The sequence below is a fragment of the Schistocerca cancellata genome, chromosome 3 (assembly GCF_023864275.1).
Source record: "Schistocerca cancellata isolate TAMUIC-IGC-003103 chromosome 3, iqSchCanc2.1, whole genome shotgun sequence".
NCBI lineage: Eukaryota > Metazoa > Arthropoda > Insecta > Orthoptera > Acrididae > Schistocerca > Schistocerca cancellata.
The window spans coordinates 241332993-241347797 of record NC_064628.1 but is presented as its reverse complement, the minus strand read 5'-3'; the positions used below and the strand labels follow the sequence as shown (position 1 = coordinate 241347797).

Below are 14805 nucleotides of genomic sequence, written 5' to 3'. Positions count from 1 at the left end.
TTGATTGCTTACGTACACAGTACTGATACATATGTTGTCAACAGCGTATAGCAAATTTCAATGTCGAGCTTAGACGTATTGTTCAAGGTTGAAGGATGTGGGCCGAGACTATTTGGGACTTTCTACGCACGTAACTGCACTTTGATAAGGACGAATGGTCCTCTTCTGCGGTCTGCCGTATTACCTATTCGAATATTTTACAGAAATGTCGATGTTGTTGAGCGCAGTTGCTTCACAATACGAATATCGATGACGATTTTTACCACACTGTACCGTAGATCCGAGGTAGCCTAGCCATCTTGATTTTAGTACGAAAAGAATTTCCATTTCCTTTGCAAGTAGTTTCATGCTTAATTCCTCTAATTTTGAGCACTTAGTGATAATGTACATGTTGCTGTAATCTTTTACTCTTTATGTTTCTGTGAACATTTCTCTTTACCAATTTAGTATCAATTTCTATTTACATTTTGGTCATCTTATTTTTATCCTGTATTTTACATATTTAATATTTTTACTTCAATTGCGACTATGGTCTCAATTTATATATGGTTTTCACAAGTAAATTAATGCTAGGATATACACTGTTTTCTATAGTTGTATTGTTTTAGAAATACTAAACATCTTGTTATGTGAACATAGGCCATAGGTACAATAAGCAATAAATAATTAATGTAACTATACAGCCACTCACAGTGTAATTTTATATCTCTTAATAGCTTTTTATCATATGTATAGCCGGCTGTTGTGGCAGAGCGGTTCTAGGCGCTTCAGTCCGGAACCGCGCTGCTGCTACGGTCGCAGGTTCGAATCCTGCCTCGGGCATGGAGGTGTGTGATGTCCTTAGGTTACTTAGGTTTAAGTAGTTCTAAGTCTAGGGGACTGATGACCTCAGATGTTAAGTCCCATAGTGCTCAGAGCCATTTGAACCATCATATGTATATACATGGCAAGTTGCCTAATGTGAATATAATTACCTTAAAAGTATTGATTAATTTTCCAGTACCAAAATACCTTTACGGAATTAAAGTTGATGTTCAAATGTCCACCAACATTACTAGAAAACGATGTATATTGCAATGAAATCTTCTCTTACTGTCCTGATGCAAAGAAAAAATACAGCAAAGGATAGTAAGATAAGATTTTTGAAGACGTTCAGTCGAATAACTTACCGTGATCATGGTGGCAGCGTCGTACACCTTGTCGTCTGTTTTGTACATGTCTTCGATTATTAGCCCCACACCGTACCAGAAGGCGAGTGCGTAGCTTGCATAGATGACAAACCACAAGATACCGAATCCAAGCCCATTCAGCAGATTCCTTCTGACGTTGAGCCTTTTAGCAGACAAAAGATTTTTCTCATATCTGTAGAGAGAATTAAAACAAGGTTTACATGTGATGTTAAGCCTACTCTTTTTGTTATTAGTGGTCAGATGAATGTTTCAAATACGCAGATGAAGCCCCGGCCATTATCCTGTCAAGAAACATGACACTGGAGAAACTACAGCGGCTCAGTTGGGAAAGTGTGCTAGGGAATTAGACTTTACTGTTTCTTAATTGTCGAACCGTTTTTGTGTTCGTCCATGTTGAACCGTGAAATCTCCAAAAACCCAAATTAAGAAGGCATAATGATTATTTGAATACCAGTTTCACTATACACCAGACTCACCAAGAAGGCGTAGTGGCTAAAATGCTATATTCGTATTCAAAAGGAGTGGAATTCAGTTCCCTGTCCACCCCTAACAGTTCAAGTTTTTCGTGGTTTCCTTGAATCACCGATCTTATAAAAAAATATCATGTTCCATTCCTTTCTCATCGTTGTATTTTTCGTATGGCCTCGAAATCGACTTAGTAATAAATTTTAGCCGTCCTTCCCAAATATCGGTCAAATGGTTTGTATTACGTTCCACTAGTCGTGCTGAATGAAACCCGAGCAGATTGGTGTTTGGGATGTGGAAAGAAGGCAAAGATGTACGTTTAGTTCAATTTTTGTGAAATGCAGTGAAGTTACTTAACGTTATAGTGCTAATTCCAATTATAAAATAACCTGGTACATTAAACTTAAGATAATCTGTGAAGATAGCCTTCTCTGGAGTGGAAGGAGTTTCTTAACACTTCAACTCCTCTACATTATCCAGTGTGCTCTGGCAAGCTATACATATGCAACCGCGTAACCATCTCCATTCAGTATTAATCTTAACCCTTTGAAGTGTTTGTGAAGGTTGTTTTCGTTCCCAGTGCTATATAACTTTTTTCACTATTTTTTTAAAAAAACTGAACTATTAGTAATGACAAAGATGATCAATGAATACAAATATTTTAAACAGTTAATTTTTTGGAAAGGAAGTTCTAGAATTGACAACGAATATAACTGTTACAACACACTTCCATTTTCTAAAATTACTGTAAGCTGAGTTTCCTTCATGTATTATCCCATAACAAGTTAATATTCGACAGTATGTAAAAGACACTAACGTCTGTAGAGCAATCAAGCACTCTGCAAACAAAGCTGGCCTTAAGCGCTTAATAATTCAAGGTAGTTTGAATACCAGTTAAGGTTATAATACTCAGTACTTCGGCCTTCTCTCTGTTATCTTCTGTTTCGGTGCCGCTATGTTCAACGCGTGAACGTGTAGAGGATTTCGAACCACTTATTAATTTTATGTAAGACCAAAACCTCTTACTGTTTTTACTCAGATTGGTTAACAAAATGCCTCTCTCATTTCTCTCCTTAAGCTTTTGTTTGTCATCCACGTTTTGACTTCTCTTGAATCTGTAATGACGCTCTCTTTGATTACGTAGAAGTTTTCTATCACGGCTATTAAATGGCAATGGTTGTTTTTCATACCTTAAGACATTGCTCGGAACATTTTTTTTTTTGAGGCATATTGAACGATGCTTTTGAATTTTTTTCGTGTTTGCTACACATCGTAGTCCTCAGCACTGAATATTTGATGCTGACTACACGGGTGCTCTGAAGTTTGAATCCTGACACTCTCGTTAAGCAATAATGCTTTCCTACCTTTCTCAACATTCGTTGCAAAACTTGTAGTCATAGTATGTATCACAACCTCATTATCATTGATACCTTCCTCTACGTCAACTGATTGTGAAGTTCACGTCTGTTTGTTGTTAGGTGGTCGAAGATATTACCTTCACGAACTGGTTCTGTACTTATCCGCTTGAAGTGTTTTCGGACAAGTCATTCAGCACAATGTCTCACGAATCCCTGTCTTTGGCACCAGTTTTGATGGCATGATTCTCCGAGTCTATACTTGCCAAGTTGAAGCCACCGCCCTATTACAACGGAAAAGTAAGGAAAATTAGTAACGATATTCTGACGAGAGCCTGAGAGGCAACACTTGAAGAAGCAGGATGTCCGTGGCGTACCGTTGTGCCGTTGGAGATCCCTCAGTCACTACCGACCTTAACATACCTGGTGGTTCCCCACACCTTGACACCAGGAGTAATACCACTGTGCCTCTCCAAAACACTGGAATAATGGGACATCTCGTCAGACCGGCGTCGTATTCACTGATCACTGTTATCGGGGGTAGTGCCGCACCGTGATTCATCACTGAGCACAATGCGACGCCATTCATCAGCTGCCTATCCTTCGCCTTGACTTCACCACTCAGGACGCTACCTTTTTAGTGTCAATGGCAGCCTACTCGTGGGACGGTAATTCCCTAGCTCGGCTGCTCCTAGTCTCTAATAGTACGAGATGACACAGAACGTTGCAAAGAGTCCATTAGTTGTTCTCCGGTGGCAGACGCGGGGATGCAGTGGTTACGACGTGCTGGGTACATAATGAGAGCCTCTCGTGCGGTGGTCAGACGTAGTCAACCGGAACCCTGACGACGTTTGTGCCTGTCACCACTTTCCCAAGCAATCTAAAATCGGGCCATTGTTACATCTGGACGCCTCAAAAATTGGGACATTTCACGATTTGACCAGGCGGCCAAATTGAGACCCACAATGAGGCCTCTTTCGAAGTGTCAACAACCGGTATAGCTGCCTCACACGAAGTACGCGGCATCCTTTATACAGATGATTCGACGAACAACACTGGTCCACTCCGATGACCGTTGTACCAGTCACAGAGAATTGTGAACGCTGATCAGTTAGACACGCGCCAACGGTGTGTACGTCTACGAAGTTACATTGAGATTTGACAATGTCTTTTGGGTGCTCCTCTTTTTTTAAGGAAGCCTAACCAGTTATGCATGCTCGACTTTCGGACGAGGTCTCCGCAAGAAGACCGTAGCAGTATAGATACCATAGTTGCTAATTTCTACCAGCAACCAACGCCAACAACATGACGATGACTAGCAGTTGCTTCTAGGAAATACTGTCGGGTTTACTCGAAGTGATCCAGTGGCAAGCCATATGTGGAACGGGTCAGACGGCAAAGCCTGAAGAATCATAACGAGTTGTATGTAACTCCGCACACTGAAATTATAACAGTCGTACAGTAGACTCCGTAGAGCCGTTCACCAGCTGGTCCATTGTGAAACATTGAGGAGTTGTTACTGAATGAAAAAACGCATGCGGAGATATATCAATAACAACTGAAAGAGAAAACTTCCAGTTACATGACTCTAAGCAAAGTTTCATTAGGTACTAATTAATGGATTATTGCTGAAGAGGAACCTACCTCTCCACCTCCTTCTCACGGCCTCCAATGGCAATGACGGTCCTTACGGAGCTAAGCACCTCTTCCGCAATAGCCCCAGCCTGCGCGTACTTAGACATTTCTTTCTTGACGATGCGCGATGTTGCGAAACCGACGATGCCAATTGCGATAACGCTGACAGGTAGGGAGATCAGGCAGATGAGCGCGAGTTCCCAGCCGCGGTAGAGGGCCAGGCCCACACTGCCCAGAAAGGTCACCACCATCTGGACGAACATGGGCACCTTCTCCCCAACGCCGTCCTCCAGCTTCGTCATATCCCTGTCACAAATCAAGTACCACATTAAATTTTATTTTTGAAACTTCTTAACCGATTCCTTTGTAGTTTTATCCATTGTCATTATGTACACTGACCAAAAGTATCTGTACGGCCTTATGCTGAAGTGACCACAAGATTTCGCCCGAGGCTAAGCCACCAGTGGAAAAGGTGCAGAGGGTATTTTGTTGGTAGTAGGAGAAGCAGCAGCAGCAGAGTAGGTGGGTCAGGAGCACCCAGTGACTTCGGACGTGGACCAATCGTTGCACATCACCTCAGTGGCAAATCCACCAGGGACATTCCAACCATTTTAAAGGTGCCCGAAGCAGCATCCGTGAGGCAATGGTTTGTGGCCAATAACATTCTTGAAATGCCTTGGTCAAAACAGAGACCCAACCTGAGCCTAATGGTGCACCTTAGGGGTGAGTCAGAACGTCGACTCTGTTGCAGACTCAAGTGTCATACTTAACTACATTCTCTAGCTTCGACTCTTGAGGAAGAATGGGCTACCATTCTTCCATCGACATCTCGTACAAAGTGTCCCCAGCAGACTTCAAGACAAAGGTTGGACATATTAATGTCCACAATGACATATTAATGTCCACAGTTAGGTGCCAGAATACTTTTGATTAGGTAGTGAACAACAACACAAAAGGCTGGTGGACAAACAAACCCAGAATTGCACTGGTATTCAATTTCCAAATCTTATATTAGAAGCGATAACAAAAAAATTAACTGTTTGTAGTGCAGTATCGAACAAAATTAATTTCCATGTATTCGTGAAAACACCTTTGAATTAACGAAACAGTCGGGCAAAGAAATATGCATATGTACAAATACGAAGTTTGGAATTTTAAGAGTGGCAACTATTTATTCACAGCTCGTACAAAATAGAACCTTGTTTCAAAGTTTTACTGACCTTCAAAGTAGATACCAGCATTGTGTATAACCCGTTGCCAGCTATGTGGAAGTCGTAGGATACTCTTAGCAGTGCCAGTTGTGTTGACAGTTCGAGCGGCGCGGTCCCTTGCCCGACGAATTTGTAGCACTTCTGAAGCGAATGCCGTGAAGTGTTTCCTTCAGTTTAGAAATCGAATTGAATGCACGAGGGCTTAAGTCAGGGACTGTAGGTCGTACAGCACTTAGTAGCCCCATCAGTCAAACAAATCAGTAACAGCTTGTACTCTATGTGCTTGAGCAATCTCTTGCAAAATGATGGTCAGGTCCTTCAGAAATTGTCATTACTTCTGTCTCTATGCTGTTTACTTTTAGAACACAACCTGCGACCAGCTTAGAAGTGATGACACTTTCTGCAGGACCTGCCATCATTTTGCAGGAGAATGCGCAAGCACATAGAGTGCAAACTGTTACTGATTTGTTAATTGATGGGGCTACTTAGTGCTGTACCACCTACATTCCCTGACTTAACCTCTCGTGAATTCAACTCGATTTCTAAACTGAAGGAAACACTTCACGGCATTCGCTTCAGAACTGCAACAAATTCGTCGGGCGAAAGACCGCGCCGTTCGAACTGTCAACACATCTGGCACTGCTAAGAGTATCCTACGACTTCCAGTTCGCTGGCAACGGGTTATACACAATGCTGGTGTCTACTTTGAAGGTCAGTAAAACTTTGAAACAAGGTTCTATTTTGTACGAGCTGTAAATAAATACACTCCTGGAAATTGAAATAAGAACACCCTGAATTCATTGTCCCAGGAAGGGGAAACTATATTGACACATTCCTGGGGTCAGATACATCACATGATCACACTGACAGAACCACAGGCACATACACACAGGCAACAGAGCATGCACAATGTCGGCACTAGTACAGTGTATATCCACCTTTCGCAGCAATGCAGGCTGCTATTCTCCCATGGAGACGATCGTAGAGATGCTGGATGTAGTCCTGTGGAACGGCTTGCCATGCCATTTCCACCTGGCGCCTCAGTTGGACCAGCGTTCGTGCTGGACGTGCAGACCGCGTGAGACGACGCTTCATCCAGTCCCAAACATGCTCAATGGGGGACAGATCCGGAGATCTTGCTGGCCAGGGTTCCCTTGCCGGTCTAGGAATGGTAGAACGATGGGTTCGATGACGGTTTGGATGTACCGTGCACTATTCAGTGTCCCCTCGACGATCACCAGTGGTGTACGGCCAGTGTAGGAGATCGCTCCCCACACCATGATGCCGGGTGTTGGCCCTGTGGCGCTCACCTGCACGGCGCCAAACACGCATACGACCATCATTGGCACCAAGGCAGAAGCGACTCTCATCGCTGAAGACGACACGTCTCCATTCGTCCCTCCATTCACGCCTGTCGCGACACCACTGGAGGCGGGCTGCACGATATTGGGGCGTGAGCGGAAGACGGCCTGACGGTGTGCGGGACCGTAGCCCAGCTTCATGGAGACGGTTGCGAATGGTCCTTGCCGATACCCCAGGAGCAACAGTGTCCCTAATTTGCTGGGAAGTGGCGGTGCGGTCCCCTACGGTACTGCGTAGGATCCTACGGTCTTGGCGTGCATCCGTGCGTCGCTGCGGTCCGGTCCCAGGTCGACGGGCACGTGCACCTTCCGCCGACCACTGGCGACAACATCGATGTACTGTGGAGACCTCACGCCCCACATGTTGAGCAATTCGGCGGTACGTCCACCCGGCCTCCCGCATGCCCACTATACGCCCTCGCTCAAAGTCCGTCAACTGCACATACGGTTCACGTCCACGCTGTCGCGGCATGCTACCAGTGTTAAAGACTGCGATGGAGCTCCGTATGCCACGGCAAACTGGCTGACACTGACGGCGGCGGTGCACAAATGCTGCGCAGCTAGCGCCATTCAACGGCCAACACCGCGGTTCCTGGTGTGTCCGCTGTGCCGTGCGTGTGATCATTGCTTGTACAGCCCTCTCGCAGTGTCCGGAGCAAGTATGGTGGGTCTGACACACCGGTGTCAATGTGTTCTTTTTTCCATTTCCAGGAGTGTAGTTGCCACTATTAAAGTTCCAAATCTAGTAAGTTCTCCGTAACGTTTATTAAGTCAGTACTTGATTATAAACAACATTTCTAGTTACATGTTCAGGAGCTGCGATGATAAAATTCTTAGGTGAACCCATCCTTGAATAAGTAACAAAAAATTGCCCATAAGAGGAACATGGATATGTCAAATCCACTCCGCAGTATTTAATAGACCTCTGCTTGTGAACTGTAATAGCAAATGCAAGACTGATTGGAACGCGTATCCGTCGGATGGACAGTTTCCGTAGGACTGGCGCTGCAGCTTGGTCTACAACGCGTTGTTGTCAACGCCTTTTCAAACCTCTATAGGCGGCTTTTGTTTCTGCAACTACAGCCGTTTACCCTTCGCAATTTAAAGCTGTCAAGATCGCTGCCAGGTGTCAGGGATTTCCTTAAGTTGATTCGACTGTAAGAGTGTTTTAGTAGAAGCAATAAGTGTGTTAAAACTTCATGCATGACACGACAGTTTTTTCGAGCACATCGGTGTTTATGACGTCATATCTCCGGAACTATGAGTCGTACAATTATCTATTTGCGTAGGTACATTCAGCGAAATATCTGGATACTGTCAGTGAAATGTGTTGTCAGTGACCCTAGTATTAAAAAGTAATAAATTAAAACTTCATGCAAGAGGTGGCATTTTGTTACGCTTCTCAGTATTTGAAGCCATATCTAATGAAGTATGTGTCGTACAGCGATATACTTTTGTTTCTACATTCAGCGGAATATGTAGATACTGTCTGCAAAATGGGTAGCGAATAGATTTAGTAACTAAGAAATGATAAATTTCGACGTCATGCACAATGCGGCAGTTTTTCACGCCATCTCAGAGTTTATGAGGTCGTATGTCCTGAACTATGAATGTCTCCATGATATACTAATATTGTAGGTGGGACCAGTGTACTAGAATAGAGCAGTTCGTAGGCTTCACTGTGTGCACATGATATGGCAGGCAGTAATACCTTCCGTATACAGTGCGTTAAACACCCCACTGGTACACTTGCATCATTTGAAAAAAAGAATGATCACTAATCGTCGAGCCACACTACTCGCCTCCAGTCAGCTGGTGTTCAATTTATGTGTAAATTTATATGCTGCTGTCATCAGTGGTCTTCGGCGAGGTAGCCTTCTACAGATATGTTCACTCTATGTGGTTCTGTTCGCAATGTACGTTCGGAAACAGGCAGAAAATGTACTGCATTCGTTGGCGGCAGAATTCCTGTCAGATTTCAAACGATGTTCTTTGAGAAGGTCTGCCGCTCGCTTCTAGTTCATATCGGTTACTATACTATAATAACTCTTACGCCATGCTACGCGGCTGCGATGTATACACAGTCCTCGTCGATGCACCAACAAAACCTCAGCTCCATTCTCTGTGTGGGTATGGGCACTACCAAGCATGATAGCTTCTCTCTGCCATCCTGTCACGCCTCCACAACGACCCACATTACGCGCTAATTCTAATCAACCGACTAGCACATACACCCGACTCAACTGCCATGACGTACCAGTTGTACACCACTACAGCGCGCTAAAGCGAACTGCCTGCTCTTTTAAGGGAATGAAATATATTTTTTTCTGCAAGTTTTTATCTTATTAATTTTAATAGTGATTGTGATAAAACATAAGGATATTTAAATGGCACACAATACAATGCATCTCAAGATTACAGCTAACTATCAAAACCTTTCAAGTTAGTTTATCTTGTGTAAAAAGTAAATTAAAGTATGCATACTTCTTAAAATATGTTTGTTTGTATATTTGTAATGGCAGACCAGACAATGCATCTCAAGATTACAAAATGATTCAAATGGCTCTAGGCACTATGGGACTTAATATCTCAGGTCGTCAGTCCCCTAGACTTAGAACTACTTAAACCTAACTAACCTAAGGACATCACACACATCCATGCCCGAGGCAGGATTCGAACCTACGACGGTCGCAGCGGTGCGGTTCCGGACTGAATCGCCTAGAACCGCTCGGTCACATCGGCCGGCTCAAAGTTACAGCTAACTACGAAAACCTTTCTTGTTATTGTATCTTGTGTGAAAAGTAAATTGAAGTATGCATACTTATTACAGAAATGGGCGAATGTATATTTGTTTGTATGTTCCGTATCTCCTCTTAAACTGATGGACTGATTTCAACCAAACTTGGTACACACATCGATTACTGTCAGGAAACAGTCGCTGTGGGATTTCACGCCATAAAATGAGAGGCGTGAAAAACTGCCGCATCATGCGTGACGTTTAAATTTATTACTTCTGTTTTGCTAACTCTACTCGCAATAAATTCGCAGACAGTTTGAGACAGACACATGTCAATCGATTTGGCAGTATCATTTCAGACATGTTCAATAATTTTCTATAAGTGAACTACTATCTGCGGTGGTATGTGATTGTTGTAGCATTAAGCATTTTAGTAGCTGTTGTATTATGCTTTCTCGAGCTGATTTCGTTACGTGAGGATTCTACAGTAATTAGAACTGCTCAGTGGAATGAACAGGTAACTTAACAAATAATATGTGTTACAAATAAGTGTGAGCAATACAAAGATGAGCAGTAATGTCGACGAGCAGGAGAAAGATCGTTACATGTTACACAATCAAACAAAATGAAAAACAGAAACAGCAAAATAAGGCAAAGGAAATGAAAGAAGTTGACTGCAGAAAGAAGTGACACGATTAAACAAAATAATATAAGCATGAGAGTCGTCAGGAGCCGATTGTTACTGGTGAATACAGCTTTCTTCCATAGAAAAGGTTTACTGCCTGCAGTTCATTAGCTTCACACATTCTTTTCGAGAGTCTCATGCTAGATTACCACAACTACTTTGTCTCCTGAACAACAATCCTTTTGTCCTATACTGTATTAAATTCTTCGCAGATAAAGATTATGAGACAGTTTTCTCCGGAAAGCCTGCTGGACTTTATGGCGTAAGTGGAAGGACAAAATGTGGCACGCACTTTTGCACCGTACGAGGGGAAAGCCCTCTGGCGTCGATGGTACATGAATTTTCGTCACGACGAGTCATTTTTCTCCTTTCAACGACAAGTGAACGGTGGGAACAAAGTTATTTCTCCGGTACTCACTCCGACATGCGGCTAGCGAACTCCCCAGACTGGTGCACGTCGTACCACCCCGATGTCCTGACGTAGCGCCGAGAGCAAGTAGAGGTTTCGGATCCGGTGAATCTGCAAACGGCAACACGAGATCATAACATATCGCCAGGTGCGGCGTACAAATATTCTAGAAACATCGTTGCTCCCACTACTCATTTTTGTTATAAACGCTAACAAAATGAACGTAGGAATACTTTAATTATAATAATATAAATAAAATAGAAATAAAATATCTTTCCTGTGCAACACAACTAGCTTTTTATTCTCGTAAAGTAATTAGTGCTGTCGGCAGGGGAACACAAATTGATTCTTTAAAAACAGATACAAACGTTCTCTGACGCAAAAACATGTATTTTGATGGAAACCCGTTTCGGTCAGTTATTGGCCATCCTCAGACTCTCATAACGCGATGATAGTCGGTGGCGGTGAATGGAGCGGATGATGTAATTCCCACGAATGTCAACTTCTCACAGCAGTGAACAGTTGAAGTTCGTGGAGTTACAACACCCGCTCCATTCACCGCCACCGACTCCCTCCGTAGTATGAGGGTCTGAGGATGGTCAAAAACTGACCGAAACCGTTTACCATAAAAGTAATTGTTTTTGCGGTCGAGACTATTTGTGTCCATTTTTAAAGTAGTTTTTGCCAGACAGCTACTCTCGACGAGAAATGTTATAAAAAATTACCATGTTTCTAGCTTTCCTGAAGACTTTCGATACTGTTCTTGTCGTGTAACTTTTAATCAGATTACGTGCCTGAAGTATCGTCTCAGTTATGCGACTGCATTCGTGGCGTTCTGTCACAGTGTGTAGTAACTGATGGAAGCTCATCGAGTAAAACAGAAGTCTTGTATACAGTGCAACTACCGCTGTGACTAATCATCTTGGGGCTGAAGAAGCCGCTTCAGCTGTACTTAATCTTTTTTATTATCGGATCACAGCCGGTTTGATGGCACTGAAAACTACGTCCTCAGATAAGCTATAACTAAGTAACTGGTACTAATGACTTATTTACATGTCACCTTAGGGTGTGGTTTTCAGTGCCACGAAACCGGTTGTGTTCTGACAATAAAAAAAAGTAAATACAGCAGAAGCGGCATGTTAATCCTTAAGATAAAGCAGAAGTGATATCTTGCGTTCCCCAATGAAGTGTTATGGGCCCTCTTCTGTTCCTAATCTGTGTAAACGATTTAGGAGACAATCTGAGCAGTCATTTTAGATTATTTCCAGATTATGCTATCATTTTTCCGTCTAGTAAAGTCATCAGAAGATCAAAATCAATTGCAAAATAATTCAGACAAGATATTTTTATGATGCGAAACGTGACAATTGACTCTAAATAATGAAAATTGCGAGCTCATCCACGTGAGTATTAAAAGAAATCCGCTAAATATCGGTTACACGATAAATCATACAAATCTAAAGGCTGTGAATTCAGTTAAATACCTAGGGATAAGAACTACAAAAATATAAATAATTTTGTGGGGAAGGTGAACCAAAGACTGCGCTTTAATTGCAGAAAACTTAGAAGATGCAACAGATCCACTAAATAGACTGCCTACACTACGCTTGTCCGTCTTCTGCGGAAGTGTTGTTGTGCGGAATGGGATTCTGAGTAGATAGGGTTGAGGGAGAACATCAAGCAGGTTCAAAGAAGGTCAGCTCGTTTTGTGATATCGTGAAATAGAGAAGAAATGTCGCGGATATGATACGCGAGCTGTGGTGTCAATCAATAAAACAAATGCGATTTTCTGACGAGATATGTTTATGAAAATCTCCTACTTTCGTCTCCGAATGAGAAAATATTTAGTTAACACCCTCCTATGCAGGGAGAAACGACGATCTCAATAAAATAAGAGAAATCAGAGCTCGCACGGAAAGTGTTGGTTTTTTCCTACGCGCTTTTCGAGAGTAGGGCGGTGGAAAAACAGTGTGAATATGATTCTTTTAACTCTCTGTCAGGCACTTAACGGTGAATTGCAGAATGGTCATATAGATGTAGATAATGTATCCATATTTCAGTTGTAGAACTCTTTCTCAAACTGACAGTCTGTCGGACTTATTTCTTCTATTCTTGACATTCGCCACGAAGCTGATAAACAGATTTCAAATGGTGGAATATTAGAGACATTATAGTGAAAAACATCTATTATGGTTCCAGTGAGATGTCATTAATTATGAAAAACATGCGTGATAACGTTATAAACATTTATCAAAACCCGTATAAACAAAAATTTTCATATCCGACCAGAGCGTTCTCACGACACCACCGATGGACGCTAGCGATTTGCTTTCATTAAATCGTAGACAATCTTAGTGGCCCAGCCCCTTATTGTTTCATTTATCATAAGATTAAATTAGTGGATTCACGTTCGATTACACGGCACGATTTATCGCTTCAAAGCACCTTCTTTCACTCGACATTAATTTCAAGTACTATGCACAAATTGCTTCTGATCAAAATTGAGCTTCCCACTTCTCAAATCGATAGATGGTTGTGGACAATAATTAGATATTAGCTCTAGGTTTCCCCTCCGCTGCGGTATTTTGCGCTATTAATGGACGATTCGCTTGGATACAATTTGGAACATGATCACAAGTAGTTAGAGTAGTAACAGTTGCACAAAAATAGCATGCAGTTCTTTAATAAGCTATTAGGCTCTTCGCACACAAGTCCCTTTGACAAAAGTTGCTGAATAAACTGTTCAGACAACTTTTCCCACGTTCCCTTTCAAGAGTTTTCATTACAGTATTTTCTACGACACCATACACACTTCTCTTCTCCTTTGTGTTTCATTGTTCTGAAAGTTATACCCCAGCGGCATAGTAAGTGATTCATGCTTCTGATTCTACATCTAAACCTATACAAATCACTGTTAAGTGCGTAGCAGAGAGTACTATTTATTTCATAATTCATTAAGTTTTCTCTCTGTCTACCGACTGAGCTACCCAAGCACGAAAGCACGACTCACTACAAACCCTCACAGCTTTATTTCCTTCAGTACCTCATCTCCTACCTTCCAAACTTCACAGCAGCTCTCCTGCGAAACTTGCCTGTTAAAGGCAAAAGTTCCGAGTTCGAGTTTGGGCCCGACACACAGTTTTAATCTGTCAGAGAGTTTCAGATTAGCGCAAATTCCGCTGCAGAGTGAACTTTCATTCTGGAAACATACCCCACAATACGGCTGTCATGTCTCCGCAATATCCTTTCTTCCACAAGTGCTAGTCGCGCAGGTTTAGGGGAGCTGTGAAGTTTAGAAGGTAGGAGATGGGGTACTGGTGGAAGTAAAGGTGTTAGGACGGGCCGTGTGTCGTGCTTGGGTAGCTCGATAGAGCACTTGCCCGTGAATGGCAAAGATCCCGAGTTTGAGTCTCGGTCGGTCACACAGTTTTAATCTACCAGGGTGATTCACAGTTAGTCTTCTTTTGCAATATTTTGTTCAGTATGAGGATGAATTTTACTAGGGTGCGGTTGTTGTGTTGTAGGACCTAGATCAAACATCATCCTACAACTACTTCTAACTTCTTTATAACATGACCGTTTTCCTCATAGTAACATTTGTCACATTGTAAAATGGTACAGGATGTTTGAAATGAGCAGAAAAATAGATAAACGCTGTGTAATTTCCCCACAGCAAATACCCTCCACCACGCACCAATTAATCATTTTCAATCAAACCATCCACATTCATTCACTTTTCAAAAGTTATCTGATCTGA

At 42.5% G+C, this 14805-nt stretch overlaps 1 pseudogene; it reads right to left on the bottom strand.

The window, feature by feature from the left end:
- The window catches only part of LOC126176242 (ATP-dependent translocase ABCB1-like), an 88149-nt pseudogene that overhangs the window by 59341 nt on the left and 14003 nt on the right, over positions 1 to 14805 (bottom strand).